Genomic DNA, 23,137 nt, shown 5'->3' with positions numbered 1-23,137 from the left:
ATATGATTCTATTTGTAACACAATCGGAGGTCAAGGGTTCTCACCGGATGAGGTTAAGTTGGTATTATTTCAATTTTCATTGGATGATAAGGCGAAGAGATGGTATTACACATTGCCATCCGCATCGATTTACACTTGGGCCGAAATGCAACAAAGGTTTTTGGAAGAGTTTTATACGGCCCAAAAGACTAATGATGCGAGACGAAGTTTGAGATCTTTCCAACAACAATCGGGTGAAATGTTTCACGAGGCATTCAAGAGGTTTAACATGATGATCAAAAATTGTCTTCACCATGGAATTGCTCTTTGGGAGTTGTTAAATGCCTTTCATGAAGGGTTGAATGCGGAAGATGAGAGGGACTTGATGTCAATCACAAATGGTACATTCGGTACCAATTATGAACAAGATGATTGGGCATTCTTGAAGCAAATGTCGGTCACATCAAAGAGAAAGGCTCAAACCGCAAGAAGAGCAAGACCGGTTGTTACAAGACCACAAGTGCATGCGGTCAACAATGAAGCACCTCAAGTTTCTAATCAAGTATATGATGTGTGCACAAGTTGTAATAGGTTGGGACATGCTAGTGATGCGTGTCCAGGTGTGGAAGGGCAAATTGAAGAGGTAAATGCCATTCAAGGTCAAGGAGGTGGTAATTGGAATTATAACATGAACTCAAAAACTTACCACCCCGGGTTGAGAAATCATCCAAATTTTCGCTATGGAAATCAATCAACTCAACTCAATCCTAATTTCCAAGGGACGTCTCAAACCCACTTTCTTCGTCGTCAACAATACTTCAATCAAGGAAATGCTCAAAGTGGGAATAACCAAGGAAATCAAGGAAGTCAAAATCAATTTCAAGGAATGGGTGGAAGTCAAAGCGGGTCTTCGGGTCAAGGTTCATCAAGTGGGAATGAAGTGATGGAGATGTTAAAGTTGATTCAACAAGACATGCAGAAAAGGAATCAACTTGATGAAGCTCGAATGAAAAAGGATGAAGTTCGTGACAAGGCCATCCAATCGTTGACCACACAAATGGGTCAACTTGCAACTGAAGTGGCAAAATTGAAGAAAAACAAAGGTCAGTTACCAAGCGACACCAAGGTAAACGCTTCTCATAACTCATCTCGTAATGTTCCTATTAATCATATTAGTGTTTTGAGAAGTGGTAAAGAATATAAGGCTGATTTGTCACCCGGTTTGGTTAAGGGTGAAGTGGAAGATATTACGGGTAAGGAAAGTGATGATGAAGAAGTTGAAACTAATAAATCCACTAAACATGTCACTTTTGAGAAACCGTTGCAAACTCCGGGTCAAGCCCCAAATTTAAATGATAAAAACAAGGAAGTGGAATCAAATGTAGTTCCATTTCCTTCGGCTTTGCTTGACCCAGGCAAGAAAAATGTGATTTTAAAATGGGGTCCTCAAAAGGAGGAAATGTGGGAGGTGTTTAAACAGGTTAAAGTGAATTTACCTTTACTTGAAGCAATAAAACAAGTGCCTACTTATGCAAAATTTTTAAAAGAGTTATGCACTCAAAAGAGGCAACAAAAAGTGCCTAAACGGGTAGACTTAACCGAGCGGGTAAGTGCGGTTTTAAAAGGAGACCTCCCTCCTAAGCATCAAGATCCGGGAATACCCTTAATTAATATTCAAGTGGGTGATTTTCAAATGTCTAGGGCATTACTGGATCTTGGGGCCGGAGTGAGTATTCTCCCAGGGGGTTTATATGTCCAATACAACTTTGGTCCGTTGAAACATGTGGAGACCACGGTTGTATTGGCCGATTTGTCTCATAAACTTCCCCGTGGAATCGTACGGGATGTAATTGTGAAGGTAGAGGATTTTTATTATCCTGGGGATTTTTTGGTTTTGGATTATTCATCAGGTGACTCATGTCAACAACAAAATGTTATCTTGGGTCGACCCTTTTTGAACACGGCCCATGCAATCATTGATTATAGATATGGTACCGTTGACATGGCTTTTGGCAACCGGAAAATGCGTTTAAATGTTTTTACTAATGTTGCTAATTCTTTGAGTGGTGAAGAATGTTTTTTGGCAGATGTGGTGGATCAGTGTCATCCTCATGAATATGATGAGGATTGTATGGAGGCATTCATTTGTGATGATTCTGAACAGGTACACGTGTGTGCTTTGCGGATGGAGGAACAAAAACAAGATGCTTTGGCTTTGCAAGAGGGAAGACCACCATGGACACATCAATGGGAAAGTTTGCCAAAGGAAATCAACTCGAACACAAAACCATCGTTGGAGTGTCCACCAAAGGTGGAATTGAAGGAACTTCCAAGCCATTTGAAGTATGTTTTCTTGGGGGGAGAATGAAACCCTTCCGGCTATTATTGCTTCGAACTTGGAGGAAGCTCAAGAACGGGCGTTGGTGAAGGTATTGGAAGCACATAAAGCGGCCATTGGGTGGACACTTGCAGATTTAAAAGGTATTAGTCATTCTATTGTTATGCATAAAATAATTACAGACGAGGAGGCTAAAGCAACAAGGGAGACTCAAAGGAGATTGAATCTGAATTTGCAGGAAGTGGGAAAAAGGAGGTGATCAAGTGGTTGGTTGCAGGGATCATTTATCCCATTTCAAACAGCTCATGGGTGAGCCCGACACAGGTAGTGCCCAAGAAATCCGACATCCAGGTAATAAAAGATGATAAAGGTGAACAAATCGTCACCCGACCGGTAACCGGGTGGCAAGTGTGCATCGATTATAGAAAATTAAATACCGCCACCTCAAAAGACCATTTCCCATTACCATTCATTGATCAAATAATTGAAAAACTTTCGGGTCAAAAATATTATTGTTTTTTGGATGGGTATTCGGGGTATAATCAAGTTGCAATCCATCCCGATGACCAACACAAAACCACTTTTACTTGTCCATATGGCATCTTTGCTTTTAGACGGATGCCATTTGGATTGTGTAATGCCCCGGCCAACTTTCAAAGATGCATGATGAGCATATGTTCAGACATGGTCGGGGATTCACTTGAGGTTTTTATGGATGACTTTTCTATTTTTGGTTCAACTTTCGAGTCTTGTCTCAATGATTTAGAAAAAGTTTTAAAACGATGTGTTAGAGACAAACTTGGTGTTAAGTTGGGAGAAAAGTCATTTATGGTACAAGAAGGCATTGTGTTAGGTCATGTGGTTTCAAGTAGGGGGATGGAAGTTGATCAAGCAAAGATTAGAGTAATTTCATCTTTGCCACCCCCGAAAAATGTCAAAGGGGTGAGATCATTTTTGGGACATGCCAAATTCTATAGGAGATTCATTAAAGGTTTTAGTGCAATTTCAAAACCTTTGTGTAATCTTTTATTGAAGGATGTCCCCTTTGAGTTTACTAATGAATGTTTGCAAGCGTTTGACAGTTTGAAGGAGAAGTTAGTGCAAGCACCAATTCTACAATCGCCGGATTGGACAAAGCCGTTTGAGATTATGTTTGATGCTAGTGATAGCACGGTTGGAGCGGTGTTGGGTCAAAAAGTGGAAAAGAAACCGGTGGTTGTTTACTATGCGAGCAAAACTTTATCCGAGGCACAATTGAACTACACCACCACCGAAAAGGCGTTGCTTGCGTTGGTGTATGCCTTAGATAAGTTCTGTTCATATATTTTGGGGAGTAAGGTCGTGGTCTATTCGGATCATAGTGCGGTTCGTTACCTTACGGAGAAGAAAGATACAAAACCGTGTTTGATTCGATGGGTGTTATTGTTACAAGAATTCGACCTTGAAATCCGTGACAAGAAGGGTTGTGAGAATGTAGTTGCGGAGCAATTGTCTTGGATTACCCTTGATGGTGTTGATGATCCGATAGAGATAAATGATAAATTCCCGGATGAACAGTTGCTTGTTGTTTCGACCGCACCATGGTATGCTCACTATGTCAATTATTTGGCCACGGGGACGATTCCAGAATTTTGGTCAAAGAAAAGGAGACAACAATTCATGGCCCAAGTCAAGCAATACATTTGGGATGAACTGTACCTTTTCAAAATTGGAGTAGATCAAGTTGTTCGAAGGTGTGTACCCGAAAATGAAGTGCAAGAGATTTTGAAACAGACCCATTCATCGGCATGCAGTAACCATTTTAGTGGTTCTAAAATTGGGTACAAGGTACTTATGTGTGGGTTTTATTGGCCAACGATTTTTAAAAATGCCAATGAATATGCTCGGCATTGTTTAAATTGTCAAAGAATGGGGGGTATATCGAAGAGAAACGAAATGCCTCTACAACCCATTTTGGTTGTTGACATTTTTGATGTGCGGGGCATAGACTTTATGAGCCCGTTTCCAAACTCATGCGGGTACCTCTATATTCTTATTGCGGTTGATTATGTGTCAAAATGGGTTGAAGCGGTTGCAACAAGAACTAATGATCATTCCGTGGTGTGTAAATTTGTTCAACCCAACATCTTCTCAAGATTTGGGATTCCTAGAGTTATCATAAGTGATGGTGGATCACATTTCAAGAACTTTGCATTTGGCAAATTGTTAAAGCGTTATGGTGTTAATCATCGAATTGCAACGCCTTACCATCCTCAAACAAGCGGCCAAGTTGAAATTTCTAATCGACAAATTAAAGAAATTCTAATGAAGACGGTTCGGGTCGATAGAAAATATTAGTCGATTAAGTTGGATGATGCATTATGGGCCTATCGCACGGCCTACAAGACACCGATTGGTACCACTCCGTATCAGTTAGTGTATGGGAAGGGTTGTCATTTTCCAATGGAAGTAGTTCACCGGGCATTATGGGCAATTAAGAATGTTAATATGGATTACAATGAAGCCGGTGAGTTGAGGAAGTTGAAATTGAACGAGTTGGAAGAAATCCAGGATGAGGCATATGAGTGTGCTTCGAATACAAAGAAAAATTGAAAAGGGTGCATGATGCTAAGATACGGAAACAAACATTTGAGGTTGAGCAAAAAGTGTGGCTTTATAATTCAAGACTCAAACTGTTTCTCGGGAAGCTCAAAAGCAAATGGATGGGCCCGTATGTGATCACAAGAGTCGGGAGGTTTGGGTGATGTGGAGATTGAAGACATACAAAGTCAAGTTAAGCAAGTTGTGAATGGACATCTCCTTAAACCCTATTTAGAAGGAAAGGATTTGAACATGATTAACAAAGACAAGGTGAGTTTCCTTCTAAGCTCAACGGATGGCTCCATTTCGTAAAGGAAAGGCCCAGGTATGTTGTATAGTGTAAATAGCTTTTGTTAAAAATTTATTTTTAAAATTACCTTTTGAGTGCGAGTATGTTCGAACCAAGTGTGGGGAAGTTCTTAGGAATTTCTTTACCATGTTGAGGACAACTCGAGATTTTCATAGGGGGTATGGTAATTTTTAAATTTTAATTTTTAGTTATGTGTTATTTTATCTAAAAAGAATCAGGGTTCACAGTGGACCACGGTGCAGACCGTGGCCCACGGTCCAGTCATCATAAGCTCACGGTGCAAGGTTTTGGCCACGGTACGGTGGACTCTGTCCATTTTGATTCAAGTTCACCGTGGACCACGGTTCAAACCGTGGCCCACGGTCCCGTCCATTACAAACATTGACTTGGTCAACCGTGGCCCACGGTGCAGGGAGAGCTGTTGTGTTTTGAAGGGCTTTAAGGTAAATAAACGAGTTTTATTTTGTTTTTACAACACATACCAGCCACATAACTCACCAACCATCTTCTCCTTCTTCATACACTCTCTCCCTCAAACCCTAATTTCACCATCATCTCTTCCAACTAATAACCAAAATCAAAGTTTCTTAACCTGATTGTGAGTGAATTTGTGTGAGAATTAACAACACAAACCTTATTCCCTTTCATTCTAATGTGTTATTCCATTCGTGAGGGTTTAAACTTCGAAAATTTCAAAGATTTTTGGAGGTTTCTTGTTGCTTGTGAAAGATTACTTGTTTTTCATCTTAAACATCAACCAAGGTATGTCTTTGCCAATTCTTTGTATACATTTGAATAATTGTTAAGGTATTATTGAATTGAGAATACCCACTTGCTTAATTAGTTGTAATGGTTATACATTGTAGTTGTGGATAATAGATAAATGCTTGAAATTGGTGATTTTTCATTGAAAAGTTGAAAAATTAAGTGTTTATTGAAGTTTTGTGATATTGGTTAATTATATAATGAATTGATTATCCACAACTATGGTAACAAGCAAGTGTGGGGAGGAACATATCGAATTGACTTGGTTGTTTTTGATGGTTTTTGTGTGTAGATGGGACGAACTTCGGACAAAGGAAAGAGAAAAGCGGCATCTACGAGTGGTCGGGCTGCCCAAGCCAAAAGACAACGGTTGCGAGAAGAACAAGAGCATTGCAGGTAGAAATCCCGAAACCCGACCGGAGAAGTGGGGTACTATCGAGTTATGCTTTAGAATGGCAACCAGAGTTGTTTAAGGATAAGATGAGCAGTTTGAGAGAAAGGTTGAAAGGGTTTATGTGTGAGAAGGAAGTGACTGACTCGAGCCTTGAAGCATTTAGCGTGTTCAACAGATTTGAAGCGTTAGGGTGGGAAGCTGCCCTCAAGTGTTATGATGAAGAGAGCACTACATTATATGATAGGGAGAATGAGGAGTGGGTATCTACCTTGAGATGCCCACCGTTTAAGAAGGTTTTGGATATGAAGTTAATTGGTACCGTGGGTGGAACAACAGTGGTGATGTCTTTTGAGACACTCAATTAAATTGCTCGGTTTGACAGCAAGCCATCCAATTCGTATGTCTATCCATCGGTCAGAGATCTGTCTGACCATCCTGATAAAAACCCGCAATGGTATAATATATTATCGTCTGTGATGAAAGGAGGTAGAGGTATAGGTTCAAATTTTTTAAAAGAAGGGAGTTGAGGATCGAAGCTCAGTTGTTAATGAAAAAATGTTTATCCAACGTGGTGCCCTGTCGGAGCGACATTTCAGTGGTAAGAAACAGTGACATGCCTGTTTTGGCCGCTTTGATTAGTGGCAAGCCGCGAATTTCCTTCCGCTACTTAGCCATGCTTAACATATGGACAAGTAAAGAAAGCAACAAGAGGAAGTTAATACCTCATTGCCGATTGATCATGGCGATACTGAAGTTGCATGGCGCCATTCCAGCAGGCGCAGTTGGGTTGAAGAAGACTTTTACGGAACATAAATTGGATTCATTGGGCCCAGGTTGGACATATACAAAGAACGAAAGGTATTATTAGTTGAAAAACGGTAATGTGAAATGGAGAGTACTAAGGGAGGATGTAGAACATGAGGTGGGTGAAGAGTCGGAGGAAATAATTTAGGAAGCAAGTGACACAGATGATATGGAAGTGATTGGTGGTGATGAGAATGCTAGTGGTAGTGGATCCCAACAAGTGGGTTGGGATTATTCTTTGGGTATGCTTCATATGGGGATAATTGGGCCCATTTGGGCTCGATTAATGAGCTGGTTGAGAGGCATCGGCCTTCCACGTTTGATAATTGGTCGGAGGAGTCCCAAGAACTTTTTGACCACCAAACTTTCATGGGGGCCTACCATGAACGAGCTGAGAAAAAGAGACATGACCGGTTGGAAATGTGGAATCGTGCCCACGCCTATGTGTGGGAACACGAAACAAACATGTGGTATATGGATGATAGAAATAAGAGAATGCATGAACAGTCTGCATGCCGGTGAAGAGGTCGTTCCAGATCCACCAAGTGTGGATTACACATCTCTACCTCCATATGACGGCTCAGTGTGATATCCTGAGCCACCATTGCATCACCCCATGTGGGTAGACCCGATGCAGTCGATGGCACCACCACCACCATCATCGGGAGAAGGCAACAGCGGCGGAAGTGGAGCTTTCAACTTTAGTGAATTTTTGGACTTTATGACCTCCATCTTTGGGCCACCACAACCGCCTTATTATTGATGAGGACCCCGTCATACCAGGTGCATGTGTTTTTGTATATTGTTGTACAGCAATTTATTTTATGTTTCGGTTTAGTATTTGGGTGGAAGGGAGGAGAATGAAACCTTTGGAAATAGTGTTGCGGGTCGGAAAGAGGTGGTGTTTTTGTTTTTGTTTTAGTCTCTCAAAACCATACATTGGGGACAATGTATCCCAAGTGTGGGGATGGGTAATTTTTTCGTTTCGTTAAAAAATTTTAAAAAAAATTGATGTAAAAATGACACTTGAAAGAAAAACACCGGAAAGTGGTAAGATAGCAGGGGTAAAGTTTTGGTCCCTTTTCATGGTCATAATTCCTTCAAAGTCAAGTTTGCTTAGTTGTTTTAACAAATAAATGAGGTCGAGAAGTATTTTAGCCAAGGTTAGCATGCTTTCAGTATAATAACCCGCATAACATATCCATATCCACTTGAGTATTTGGAAAATGGAAAGCGGTGATGGTTGGGTATTCTCCGTTAGAACTTGTGCTATTAATGCATTTCGAGACCTTAGCTTGGCATAAGTGCAAAAGTGATAGAGGCAATTAGGATTAAGCCTCGTCTGGATGAGTGCGAGTGTGGGTTTTGGGGGTTGGGCCCCATACATTACACATATGAGGGTGGGCAATGAGAGGGGCGGGGGGTTGGTTCCTTTAGTAAACCTATTTGGACTTATTCTTCTTATTTAATTAACCCCGATATATGTTGTGAGACAATCTGGCTTGGTAGGTTTTTCTTTGTAATTGTATTTGTTTTGATATCAATCAATAGTGAGTAAGGGATTTCATAGTTATGTGCAAAGTTTATTCGAAAAAAAATGATGAAAAATATATTAGTGAAAAAAAAGAGAAAAAGATTGGGATTAATTATCCAAAGTGATGTGCATCGAGTTAGGATACAAGTTGGCAGTGTATATAAAGTAGTTTATTAGTTGTTTTATTGTTTATTTAGTTTTAATGTAACAAGCCGGATCGGATCACGTGAGTCACTTTCAATATTCCCATTCCATACCTTTACACCTCACCCCATTACAACCCATTTTAAGACCTTTTGATTTGCATTTATGTTAAAGCATGAATAGGTGGAGATTTGATGGTGGCACAAGCGCATGCGAGGAGAATTGAGTATTATTGGAAAACATAAAATGATCACCGATAAGAGTTTAATGAGTGACAGTGTGTTACACGCGAATAAAAACCGAAAGCATGTTAAGGTTGACTAAAATGCTATGTTTTAAATGTAATACTAAGTGATACTAATGCAAACCTCTAATAATGAGGGAATAGGGTATGATTGGGGACCTTGACTAAGCCTGGCTTGTGGTTTGTTTGGTGGTTGTGTTTTGAAAGCAATTGTGATTTCAAGTGTTGCTTGGGGACAAGCAACAGTTAAGTGTGGGAATGTGACAGGCAACCCGTAGGGAAGCAACTAAGTGAATTAAAAGATATAAATATATTTACAGGATTATGTTAATTCCGTGGAATTAGTTGACTATGGTTGCTCGTGTGTTTGCAGGTTTGAGGAGCTAGAGAATGGCGTTACGAGAACACGGGAGAAAACGGTGAAGAAAATGGAGCTGGAACGAGAGAGGTACGAAGAAAACAAGAAGTGGAAGCGAGCTCCACCATGGCCCACGGTCCATACCGTGGACCACTGTCCACCTGAAGCAAACAAAGCAAAGTACACCATACCGTGGGAGAAGGAAGCCACCGTGGAGGGGACCGTGGCCCATGGTCTGGACCATGGACCACGGTCCGATCGTAACAGCCAGCTCTCTCTTTCTTTATTTGGCCGTTTTGGCCAAACTTTTCATTATCTTTTCATCAAGAAACAACTGGGGACGATCTTGGGAGTGCAGACAATCATTATTGGTGTTGGAAAGCATTATTGTTGATGCTTTCGATTCGTTTGATCATTACAATAGATGCTATGATGATCAACAAAGCCATGAGTGGTTAATCCTTTGGTATTTCTCTTGGATGTAAAGTTGTTTACAAAACACTTTTGTTTATTGTTCTTGCACTTGGATTGATTATCTGATTGATATGCTAGTATAATCGTGATGTTTGTTTGATTGTTTGTATCTTGTCTATATCGTTTTAACCTAGTTTCGTTCTATACATTCTTGGTGTTGTTGACAATCGAGATTTAGTAGAAGAAATTAGGGTTAAGAATATATTGATTGATTACCAAGTAACAACCTCACGTTTTAGGAATCCGAGTACTTAGTTCTTGATTAAACACAAACAATTAAACTTACACAAAATCAAGATATTATGATTTATCCATTGAACTTTAACAAAAGTGTTGTGTAATAACTCGAATTCCAAGAGAAGTACTTGTTTAATCAATTGTTTACAACTTTTGTTAAATTTAATTAGTTTATAAAATCAAATCAAAGCCAACTTGAGAATTACTTTTTGTCATTTACTTTTTAATATTAGTTTAATTGTTAAAGCTACTTATTAACACATTTTCCACAAACTCCTCGTGTTTGATACCCATTTTCCACTATCTGTTTAGTTGTAATTGGTTTATTTTTGAGTGAGTCTTCAACCTCACGTCAATTGTATGCAAGCCTACATGACTCAATCAAGAATGACTGTTGAGATTGAATGTCTGGAGAAGATGTTCACAAAAGAGAAGCTCAAAAACTCTGAGTTGCTTATCCAAATGGAATTTCTAAAGAACCTTGTGTCTACTGGAAATATTGTGGGATATGTGGAAAAGATGACACCTGAAGAGAAATACAAGAAGGTAATGCCACCTTTTTGTGACAAATATCCACTAAAAGTAGACAAATAGAACAGAGATGAATATCTTAAATAGTTCAAGAGTGTGTTTGAAGATAAACAAGAGTTTGTGAAGAAATATGAAGATGTGACTGTGAACAGTGAAAGAGAGTTTGTCATGAAAGAGCCTGTTAAGACAGATGAGAAAGAAGTAAAGAAGACTGGTTTGAGCAAGAAGAAATGGAGTGAATACTCCAGTGAAGAAAGCAACTGTAGTTGCAGAAGTGACAGATCTTCTGAGGGCAAGTAAGGAAACAAGAAGGCTTCAAAGAAGAAGAAGAATGGTGAACAGATACCAAAGCTTCCAAAAACAACCCCTAAACTTAAGAAGCACTAAGAAAAGATGAGGAGAGAACACAAGGTGTTTGATATCTGTGAAAGACCTCAATCAAAGAACAAGAATGATAAATCTGAGAGCTACACATATGATCAACATCCTCCCATTTATCCAATGTTCTCCAACCATGAACTATTTGACATAGGGGATGTTGAATATGCACCAATGAGAAGGTATGCAGCTGATCAAGCAACAAGTTCATCAAGCCCTCTAACCAAACTGAAGAAGATCACCTTTGTCAAAGAAAAGTATCCTCAAATACCTGATATCAGCAAGCTAATCAAGATGGACTTCACCAATTCTTTATGCCCCAAAACCTCTTTAGGTTTTGACTTCCCAAAGCCCAGTGACAGAGTCAAAGACAAGCAATTGCTTGAAGACATGGGAAGCTTTGCAAGAGTGTGATGCAAGAAGTGTGATGCCTATGGACATCACACTGATTCATGTTGGGTGGTTGAAGAGACATTTGAAATTCCTGATACTGTCAGTGGATTTGGCATGAAAGGGTACAAGGAAATGTATGAGAAGTATCTGAATGGAGAAAGGAGTTCTTCTGATGCTGAGGATGATAGGCTGACCCTGGAGAAGAGGCTAAAGTCTGTTCTAAAAATCAATGAAAATGCACAGAAATCAGACAAGCCTGTCAAGGGAAGAAGGTCAAATGAAAAGGGTAAATCAAAATTAAGACCTGGAGTGTTGAATGGTGATAAGAAATTCTTTCTAAAACAGGGCTATGAACCCAGAGGTTATCAATGGAAGACCAAGCATGAGATAAACAACTGGAAAGACAATGTGCTTGACAAGATAGAAGAAAGTATCAAGTCACCAGTTGAACATGATTCTGATTCTGATGAATCATGTGAAACAGTTTATGAAGATCCAGTTCCAACTCCTATTGAAGTTCAAGTTGACTCTGACTTACAAACTGATCCAGTTTGTAGCTCAGACTATAACTGATCTTTATATTTGTGTATATGCAGGAACAGTCCCTAGATGGAAATGATATATGGTACATGGACAGTGGATGTTCCAGGCATATGACTTGTGATAAGGAAGCACTCATTAATTATAAAAGAAAGTTTGAAGGACCAACTGCCTTTGGGAGTGATGAGAATAGAGGAAAGATTGTGGGAAGAGGCACTCTAACCAATGGCAAAGTATCTTTTGAGAATGTGTTGCATGTTGAAGGACTACGATATAACTTACTCAACATCTCTCAAGTGTGTGACAAAGGATACAAGGTTGCCTTCAATGATGAGCATTGCCTAATCCTCAAGCGTGAATTTGTCATTCCACCAGAAATGACCATGATGATGGCTCCAATGAATGGGAACCTCTATGAGCTGAGAATGAAGAATGCAATCTCTAGAGGTGGTTCATGTTTTTGTCTCTAAAGCTACTGAAAATGAAACCAGACTATGGCATAGGAATTTGTGCCATGTTAATCTCAAAACATGAACAAACAAGTAAAAGGTGAACATGTTGTGTGACTTCCTACAAGAGAATTCAAACTGGAAGAAAAATGTTCCTCTTGTCTCAAAGGAAAGCACCACAAGTCCTCCCATAAGAGCAAAATGATAAATTCAATTGATGAGGTATTGGAATTACTTCACATTGATCTGTTTGGTGATGTAAGTGTTCCAAGCATTGGAAAGAAGAGATTCTGTTTGGTTATAACTAATGATTTTTCAAGGTTTACATGGGTCTTCTTCATGGGTAGCAAGGATGAAACTCCAGAGCTAATCAAGACTTATGTGTTGAAGATGGAGAATCAACTTTAGAAGAGAGTGAAGGTTTTTAGAAGTGATAATGGAACAGAATTCAAAGAATGAATTGATGGAAGAATTCTGCACTTCTAAAGGAATATTTCAACAGTATAGTGCTCCAAGAACTCCTGAGCAGAATGGTGTTGCAAAAAGAAGAAATAAAACACTGATTGAAGCTGCAAGAACCATGATAGCTGATGCAAACTTACGGGTGATTTTCTAGGCAGAGGCTATCAACACTGCATGCTATGTGCAAAACAGGGTTCTTTTGAAACAAAACTCACAACAAGACTCCATATGAGATTATCTTCAAAAGAAAACCTTATGTGAAGTTCTTGAAGCCTTTTGGTTGCAAATGTTTACTGCTCAACACAAGAGATTATCTGAACAAGTTTCAATCCAAATCTCTGGAATGTTTCTTTGTGGGATATTCTACTCAATCAAAGGCTTATTGAGTATTTGTTAAACAGCACATGATGGTTATTGAGTCCTCAGACATAATCTTCAATGAAAATCATTTTAACAATGTAGAAGGACCAAAATGGCTGTTTGATCTTGAAAAGATTATTAGATCCTTTAAAATCTATAATGAAGACATGGATGATGGCATGTTCATAACAAGTATTGAAGAAAAAGGAAAGCAGAAGCAAATTGATCTGGACAAGCTGTGGTCATCAGTTGCACCTGAAGAAAAAGGATTCACATTTGAAAGAAGCATCCAAGGAACAAATGAAAAATAGAGATCAATGGTCAACAAGCTACAGTTGAAGTATCAAATGAAGGCCTAAGTGACATGGAGAGTGAACCAGTTCATAGTCAGCAATAAGGTCAACCTGAAGAGACAGACAGATTTGAAGATAGGTTCCAGTCATTGTTTGATTCTCTCTAAATTGGAACTAATGAAGCATCATCCTCTACAAATACTCTAACTCAAGTAACTGCTGAATCTAAAGAAATGCCTCAAAATGAAACTACTGATATGAATATGACAAATCTTGAATCAGTAGTACCAGCACATCAGATTGTTCGGACTACCTCTATTGAAAGAAATCATCCTGCTGAGAACATTATTGGTGGCTTGCATGAAAGGGTGACAAGAAGTTGTTCTGAAAAGGCTAACATCTGCTTCTATGCCTATTTTCTATTCCAAGTTGAACCAAAGAATATCAACCAAACTTTAAAGACAACATCTGGGTAAAAACCACGCAGGAGGAGTTGGCTCAATTCAGAGACTTACATGTTTGGGATTTAGTTGATAAACCTAGAGGAAAATATGCAATTGGCACCAAGTGGGTCTTCAGGAACAAAAAGGATGAAAGAGGGTTAGTCATAAAGAACAAAGCAAGACTGGTGGCTCTAGGGTGCTTACAAGAAGAAGGAGTAGACTTTGAAGAAGTCTTTGCCCCTATTGCAAGATTAGAGGTCATCAGAATCTTCCTAGCCTATGCATCATCCATGAACATTAAAGTCTATCAATTGGATGTCAAGTATGCATTTCTAAATGGGAAGATTGATGAAGAAGTGTATGTGACACAACCACCTGGATTTGAAGATCCAATCCATCCTAACAAGGTGTACAAGCTAAGCAAAGCATTGTATGGATTATATCAAGCTCCCAGAGATTGGTATGATGAGCTGTCAAACCACCTGTTAGACAATGGTTTCTGCCGTCAAGCCATTGACAAGACTCTATTTTATAAGAAATGAAAGAAAGATTTACTGCTAGTACAAGTGTATGTTGATGGCATCATCTTTGGTTCAACAAATGACCAAATGTGTAAAGATTTTGAACATGTGATGAAGTCAAAATACAAAATGATTTCTATGGGAGAAAAGAACTTCTTCTTTGGACTGCAAGTACAGCAGAAAGTAGATGATATTTTCATAAATCAATCAAAGTATGTTCAAGAGATACTCAACAAATTCAAGTGCCAGGATTACAAGATAGTGCCCACACCAATGGACACACATGAGAAGATGGTACCGGATGAAAATGGGGAGCCAATGGACCAGCATGAGTATAGGGCCAAGATAGGATCTTTGATGTATCTAACAGCATCTAGGCTAGATATTATGTTTGCTGTGTGTGTCTGTGAAAGATTTCAACCTAACCCCAAGGTCTCTCACATGTTGGCAGTGAAGAGGATATTAAGATATCTCAAATGGAAACCAGATTTAGGGATATAGTATCCAAAGAACCCATCTTTTGACTTGATGGCATATACGGACAGTGACTATGATGGCTGCAACATGAGCAGGAAGTCAACTTCAGGAGGCTGCTAGTTTCTTGGAAACATACTAGTGTCTTGGCAATGCAAGAAGCAGACTACAGTGTCAATATCAACTGCTGAAGCTGAGTGCATTGTTGCATCTGCTTGCTATGCACAGGTTCTATGGATCCTAAATCAATTGCTGGACTATGGTCTGAATTTCTTACTCATATTTTGATTGATAATATTGCTGCCATGTTTATAGTCAAAAATCCTATTCAACACTCTAAGACTAAGCACATTAAAATTACGCATCACTTTATTAGGGACTGTAGTGAAAATGGCTTAATAGAAATGAAAAGGGTAGATACATATCAATGAGCCAATAATAGAAGAAATTTTTGATGATGAACCGGCAAGCATAAATGAAGATCCAATAATAACATAACCAGAACCTGAAGTCAGAGGGTCGTTGAAAAGGAAAGAAACATCTGAATTTGTGATTCCCAAATCAAAAACACAAAAATCTGTAAAGGTTTACAAGAGAAGGGATTCACAACCCAAGGTTGTTGAAGGGCCTCAAATAATTCAAACTGAAGAACCTATGATAGGAGCCCTTCACAACTTGGATGAGAATATGGAATTTGATGAAGAAGAAGAAGCATAAAGAACAAAGAAAAATGATGATAAGAAAACGAGGATAGAGCCTACCTCCTGAGCCTCAAATATGATATGAAATATCTTCAGAGGATGTCTAAGGAGAAGATCACACAAGAGGCTGAAGGCTGGAGGAAGAGAGAAACTCAAAGAGAATTCTTGTTGAAAGCCGGACACAAACCTACATATTTGAATCTACAATCCTTTGGCACGTTCGACCGAATGTACAAAAATGCCCATGTAGATGATGTGGAAAATTTTATTAAAAAAGTGAGCAAAGAAAAGGATGATGGAAAAAAAGTCTATGTAGTCTAAAAGGTACAAGGGAAGAACTGAAAAAGATGCCAAAGATGTAAAAGAATATGAGACATTCAAGAGTAAACACAAGGACGTCAAGTTTCTGCAATTACATGGCTACAATTACAATTCCTTGATCGATCTATCTCTTGAATAATTGAAAAAGAAAGTACAAATGGTCAAGGATTCTTACAAAGATCAAAAATGATCTATAGATTGCTTAAGAGATAAAAGAGTTGAGAATGAGACTGGAGAAGGAGAAGGAAGATGCAGAAAAGAAAAAGGCAGAGTTTAAAGATCCATAGAGAGTGCAAACATTAAAGGACATTGTGATGGAGAAGGGAATGACCGAAGAAGAATTTGATAAAATGCCTCATGACCAACTTCTTGAAATCTACCATAGAGAGCAAAGGCTATTTCTAGAAACTGAAAGAAAACTACGGGAAGCCAAGCTGAAATAGCAAGAGGAAGAAAGGGCGTACATTATAAGCATACTCTGCAAAATAGGTGCAAATGTAGGAAGGTTAATGATGCTAACCGATGAAACCATCAAACAAGGGTTTGGAGAGTCCGAGATAGAAGAAGCAAAGAAAAATCCACCTATCAGAACAAGCAGAACTGCAATAAGGCCAGAGATTGTGAGGCCTGAACCAGAGAATTTAAATTTGCCCACACATCTTTACTTTGACAGAAGATCAAAGACCTTAAGAGTGGTGACTGAAGATAATGAAGAGAGTTTGATAATCTTCAAAGATGACCTGAGAAAATTCTCAATGGACTAATTGCAAAAATGGCTGAACTGAAACTTTATGACAATCAACAGAGAAGTCAGCCTGCAGGTCAACAGAGGAATGATCTCTCAAAATTCTGGAAAGAACAATCAGAAAAGGGATTCCCATTTCTGAAAAAAGAAGGAGAGAAGCCCACAGTGAGGCAGAGAGAGAAAGAAGAAGAAAAAGGATAAATGAAGTACATATCTCAGAACTATCCTTTAAGGATTCCAAGAAAAGCAAGACTCATCAGGAAAGTAGCTCTAGTAGCAAAAGGAAAACTTTGAAAATGTGCTTGTCCATGAGAGGGGAGATGATGGAGCCAAACTCGCAAGTACAACAAAATGGCAAGACAGTCCATCTCACCTACAACCGAAACAAAGACACTATATCACTCAGAAATGCATCAGGAGAACGATTGCAATGGTTGAGTATGATGAGGATCTACACTTCATACACATCCAAGACTTACAAGATATTATCAATGCAGAGTTCCTACTTGATTCTGAAGATGGAGTGGAGTTATATATGTTCAAACAAAAGGTTGCCTTCGTAAAGCTCAAGAAAGAAAAAGCTGCTGAAAGGAGCCTAAGTAGAAGATACCAGGATGGAGCTAACAGATGATCAATTTTTATTTCTGCTTATCTTTGTTTTGTTTGTTTGTCATTATGTATTTTACTTTGTATTTTGAACAATGTTTGAATTTAATGTGTAATGCCTAAATGGCAAAATTCCTTTATGTAATGCAATGATATTTGTGCCTAAATCGACTATCTTAGAATTTTGATACATGTGTAACTGTTTGTAGGTATGTTTTGATGCATCTGAGCTTGTTCTACGGGGAGATTGTTGAGTCGGATATATGCAAAGGAACATTGGAATCTTCTCAACCTCCTCAAGAAATCGGCTAAGTATGAATACGAGCAAACCTAGATCATCGGGCATGGTTTACTACCTCGAGCACGATCTTTCAGCATATTCTTCCAAGTGTTGAAGGCTTCGAGCAAGCTACACTTCTCCGAGCAAGAGTGTTCTTATATCGAGTATGGATTTCCAATCGAGCAAACAGCTTGATCATTCAAGTTTTAGCCAAGTGATCCGAGCACAGGATGTCCGAGCACAATGGTGAAGAGCATGAATGCAATAAGAAGATGTCATATGTTGCGAAGTATAAACTTCGAGCATGGTTCAGTTCCAAGCAAGCTTCACATCTGAGCATGCTGAAGATTGCTAAATAAGTTCAAGACATAATTGAAGACATCAAGAAAAATAGACTTGCTCGAAGGACAAATTCGAGCAATGCAAGAATTAGTCAAGAAAGATGAAGCATGCTAGAGAAGAATAATTTCTATCAGAAATTATTCTAAGTATGCTTGAAATAACTCATCGAGCATACACTGCATAACAAGTCTGCTCGATCAAGATAGATATCATGCTCGAAGACTACTACACTTGTATTTTATTTTGCCATTCATTATTTAACGATTAGGGAATTCTAGAAGGAATGTCAGGGCTATAAATAGAGTACTAGGTTTCCTTTTTATGGACACACACGACAAAGCGGATAAGAACGGAATACGAGGACAAAAACATTCCAACGAATATTCTATTTTGTCTCCTCGAACAGCTGCCGCCTACATGAAACCCTAAACATTCCTTTCACTGTTTCATTTAATGATATATTAAATGCAATGCATCTTTTTCTTTGAATTTGTTCTTACTGATTATCTATTATTGTTTCGTGTCCGTTGTCAACCTTCGTTCCCATCCGTTGAATATTCTGATTCCGCCGGAATATTCAATAGGCCTTTGGGTTATTAGATCTGTGTGTTCTTGTCAACATTCTTAAGTTTTGCATCAGATTTACGGTCCTGACAGAATATTTTCTATCTGAAAATATTCTAAGTAAAGTCTGCTCAGAGAATTGCATCGAGCATGCTGTGCATATCAAGTCTGCTCAACCAAGACATATCATACTCGAAGACTTGTCTACACTTGTATTTATTTTGTCATTCATTATGTAATGATTAGGGTATTCTAGAAGAAATGTCATGGCCTATAAATAGTGTCCTAGGTTTCCATTTATTGGAAGCGTGGATAAGGCGCAAAGCACGAGAGCACAAACATCTGAGCGAATATTCCTTTTGTGTTTTTCTCGTACCGTCGCCGCCGCCTTCACGAAACCCTAGATATTCCTTTCACTGTTCCATTAATAATATATTTAATATAGTGAATCTTTGTCTTTGATTATTATTCTTACTGATTATCAATTGCTATTCCATACCTTCACTCGCATCTCTTGAATACACTGATTCCACCAGGATATTCAAGAGGCCTTTGGGTTTATTAGATCTGTGTGTTCTTCTCAACCTACTAGGGTTTACACCAGGTCCGGTCCTGACACGCCCACATTATGCCCCAACTAGCTATGCCTAACACTACATAGCTGGTTTGTATAATTATGGACATGTGCAAACGGGATAATGTCTCAGTAAACCGTGCTGGCCCCACATGGGTTTGTCAAACCAATAGTACTATTCACAAGTCACCAGCTCGAAGTTAATCACTGTGTTAGTGGGGACTTTCACGTGTTAGCACTTAGAAAATTCACATCATCATACGTTTCAGATATGTATGTAGATACAAGCAAACATGCTTTTCACCCCAAAAGTTTGTAAAACAGTTTAGAAAGTGAGGTCATGAAACTCACTGTTTAGTTGAGGTCTGGTACAGTATCAGCTCGTAGCTGGTTCACCTCGCTATCACTAGTCCCTATAATGAATATTATAATAATATTAATATTTTAATATTAATATAATCTTTATACTAAACCGGGCTATATAACTAATCTGGGTATAGCTGTTACACCCAGAAAGTGTCAATAGCCTTAAATTGTGATGTTGTTCAATGTCTAATACTTAAAACCGAACTTGGCTCAGTTTTCCCGTTTCACCAACTGGGCCAAGTTGTTCGTTTATGCGCTTAGAAAACAGTTATAGGGATGTAAGCTTGGGTAAACGTGTTGGTTGATAAAATGATTAAATTATAAAGAAAGATCACAATTTAGGGGTTTTGATTCGCTATGGGGCTCGTTTCCGTTTAATCAGTTTCATTTGGAGAAAAGCACGCACAAACTATTCAAGTTGTCCGGATTTCTCATAAAAAGATCGTTTTTATTTAATTAATCCAAAAATATAACTTCTGGTCTCTCTTGATGTTCTGATATTCCAACAGGTTGGTTAATTACGAACTTGTCGGTGTTTAATTTTCAAATTAACACAATTATTAGTTAATCATTAAATTATGAAAATTTAGCCACTTATCAATTAAACTCTAAAATTCTGCATTATCACAGACGATTTGTGTACCTGTAATGATTCATTGATTCCTAAGGTTTCAAACACGGGCCAACAGTCTTTCCAAAGGTTGGAGGATAAAGAAGTACTGCCAAGTGCCAAATCAATAGTTTGACTTGATCTTGTACCATGAAGCTGGTCAAATAAAGTAATAACCCCACTAACGTAGATTTTTATAAAAATAATTCTGGAATTATTTACTTGTTTATTAATTTATAAAAACTCATTTTATATGCTATATTTAGCCCGAAAATAGTCCGTTTATACCAAATGATTTCCGAAAAATCTGCCAAAATTTTTTGAGTGACCAAAATACATCCCCAAACAACCTGGAAAAATTCCAAGATCTAACAATCTAGCCAAATATCTTTTTCGAGCCAAAAACGACTACGAAAACTCAAATAAGCGCAAATGCACAAAACATATTTAGGCTTTTTCAAATGACGCCAAATTTCATATGTGATCATAATATACCAAATCTGAGTTTCCCATAAAATTTCATAATTTTTCAAGTATTTTAACTATTTTTCCCAAATAAACGCCCCAATTCAGTAATAAATTCATCAAATATTCTCGGATGGTCGAAAAATTACCAAATTTGAACAGCGACTCAATGATATGGTCCCTGATTTCCCTTAAAAGTTTCATGACCCCCTTAACAATATGCACATCACAATCAAATCCTAAACAGCCCGTAATCGAGTGATTCGGTATTACCTTAGCGGTTTTGGTTCGTTTTCGCCCTTCTAATCAAGTGTTCGGGTTCTCGTGCTTCTATGCAAACTAGGTATAGGTCCTATATCACAAAACAAGCAAGTTTCATCAACATGGTAGCCTCTTAACTTAGGGTTTCGACTAGGGTATTAAACCGAACTTTTGAACCGTAAAAACGCCGTTTAAACCCTATAATCCGTGTTTATGGCCAAAAAAAGAGTATAATTCTGATTCCTAACCATGTGTATGATCAAAACATGTTTTTGGACCATTTTTAGGATTTTTGCATGGTTAGGAATGATTTTTTGCAATTAAACTATGTTTATATGATATTAACTATGATTATTAATTTGTAAAACATGATTTAAAAGCCAAAATTACCTAGGTTTTGAAGAAAGCTGGTAGAATAGCCCTTGCAGCTGCTTTGGATTTGAGATTTTGTGATAATGATGTTTGTAATAACTTAAACATGAAGTTATGTAAAAAAATTGGGTCGGGACTTCATGCGGCCGCAATACATACGGGCCCCCATTGGGCCCATTTTGGCCCAAAATACTGAATTTAAAAGTCCGTACATGAAAACCCAAGTCCAAATTAATTTCGGGTTCGCTTTTGGCGCGAAAAACATATCGGGTACGGCAAACGGCACGATAACGAGTGTTTTTCGGCTATTTTTGTATAAATTTATAAAAACCTACTATACTTTTGTAAAAATCAAAATTATTTTTACGGATCGCTTAAAACATTCCCACTAAGTGTTTTATAAATCTTTTTCGGCTTAATGGATGATACAATGTTTGTTTTGTAACTCTCGTTCGTGTTTAAATCTATAGCTGGTAATTAAACGAGCATGTTTTCGTTTAACTGATTTGCAATCGTACTAAGGCCATAATACTAATATATTAGCTTATATTAAACGTATATTACTTATAGATTCCCCCCCCCCTGAGATATCTGGGTCACATCCAGACCCGTTTGGTTAATCGTTTGATCTTACGTAATACGCGTTTAATCGTTAATTCAGTAACTGTATATTAGGGTGTACCTGGTTTTGCCTCAATTGTTACAAGTTAAGGGGAGAGCATGTTTATTTATGATATTAAGGGGGTGTTTAATGTAATTTATTTGGCTATATATGGAGCATCTACGTATGGAATGAATATGAAAAGAATATTTGAGTCAATCTCCTTCTATCTTTAAGTTTTCTTCTTCTCCAAGGGTTCTAACCCTATCAATGGTATCAGAGCCGTTCCGATCAATGGGCGCTCAAAACCTATCAAATGAAGAGTTTGATGAGTATGTTTACAAAAGGATTGTTCAACATGGGTCAATCCTCAACCAGATTAATGTTACTTTGCAAACACTTCTTGCACGGATGAAATCTCAAGAGGTCTCGATGGACCTTTATTTGAGATCTCTCAAGTTTTCCACCAACCGGCTTTTGACTCCCGTTGTGGCGTATTCCAATGGTAACGCTGCTTCTGATTACTTTCCTTCAACACCACCGACACCCTTTGCACCCACACCATTCCATGTTGCTGCTCAAAATCCATCCAAAAAACAACCCCTCTCATATGCTCCGGAACCAACCTCAAAACAGGAACCCTCACTTGTGTTGTTTGCACCGATAGCAACCTTGACACAGACGCTATCACCCGTACCGTCTGCATCGAAACCAACCCCACAATTAGCCACACCGCCCACCCTAAAACGAGGACCAACAACAGCAAGCATACCGATGCCAAAACCAGCTTCATCAGTTGTTTATAACATGTCGAAGAAGGTTACAAAATCTACAATGACAAAAGAAAATATGATATCGATCAAAGGGTTAGTCGAGAAGCCGAGTGGCATCCACCGTGGCGTTCCGTTTACTCAGTCCTGAATACCCTCGGGCGAACTGAAAAGCATCCACCGTGGAACGAGTTAAGCCAAAGAGTCTGGATGCTACAAGTTTTTTTCATTGTTTTGTGATTCTTGTGGTCAAGAATTTTTTAAGGGTGGAGTATTGTTACGTAATAATAATTATTAATATTTAGACAATTAAGTTAAGGGGAGAGTATGTTTATTTATGATATTAAGGGGGTGTTTAATGTAATTTGTTTAGCTATATATGGAGCATCTACGTATTGAATGAATATGAAAAGAATATTTGAGTCAATTTTTTTCTATCTTTAAGTTTTCTTCTTCTCCAAGGGTTCTAACCCTATCACGATTTCGGTAAATTTCGGTAAATTTAACCAGACAGATTCACCATTTTGCGTGAGGACTAACATTAACAACACCAT

The sequence above is a fragment of the Bidens hawaiensis genome, unplaced genomic scaffold (genome assembly GCF_021521415.1).
Source record: "Bidens hawaiensis isolate Kalapana, Puna unplaced genomic scaffold, B.hawaiensis_p1.1 tig00002438_1, whole genome shotgun sequence".
In the NCBI taxonomy this organism is placed as follows: domain Eukaryota; kingdom Viridiplantae; phylum Streptophyta; class Magnoliopsida; order Asterales; family Asteraceae; genus Bidens; species Bidens hawaiensis.
This window is presented reverse-complemented; position numbering follows the sequence as displayed.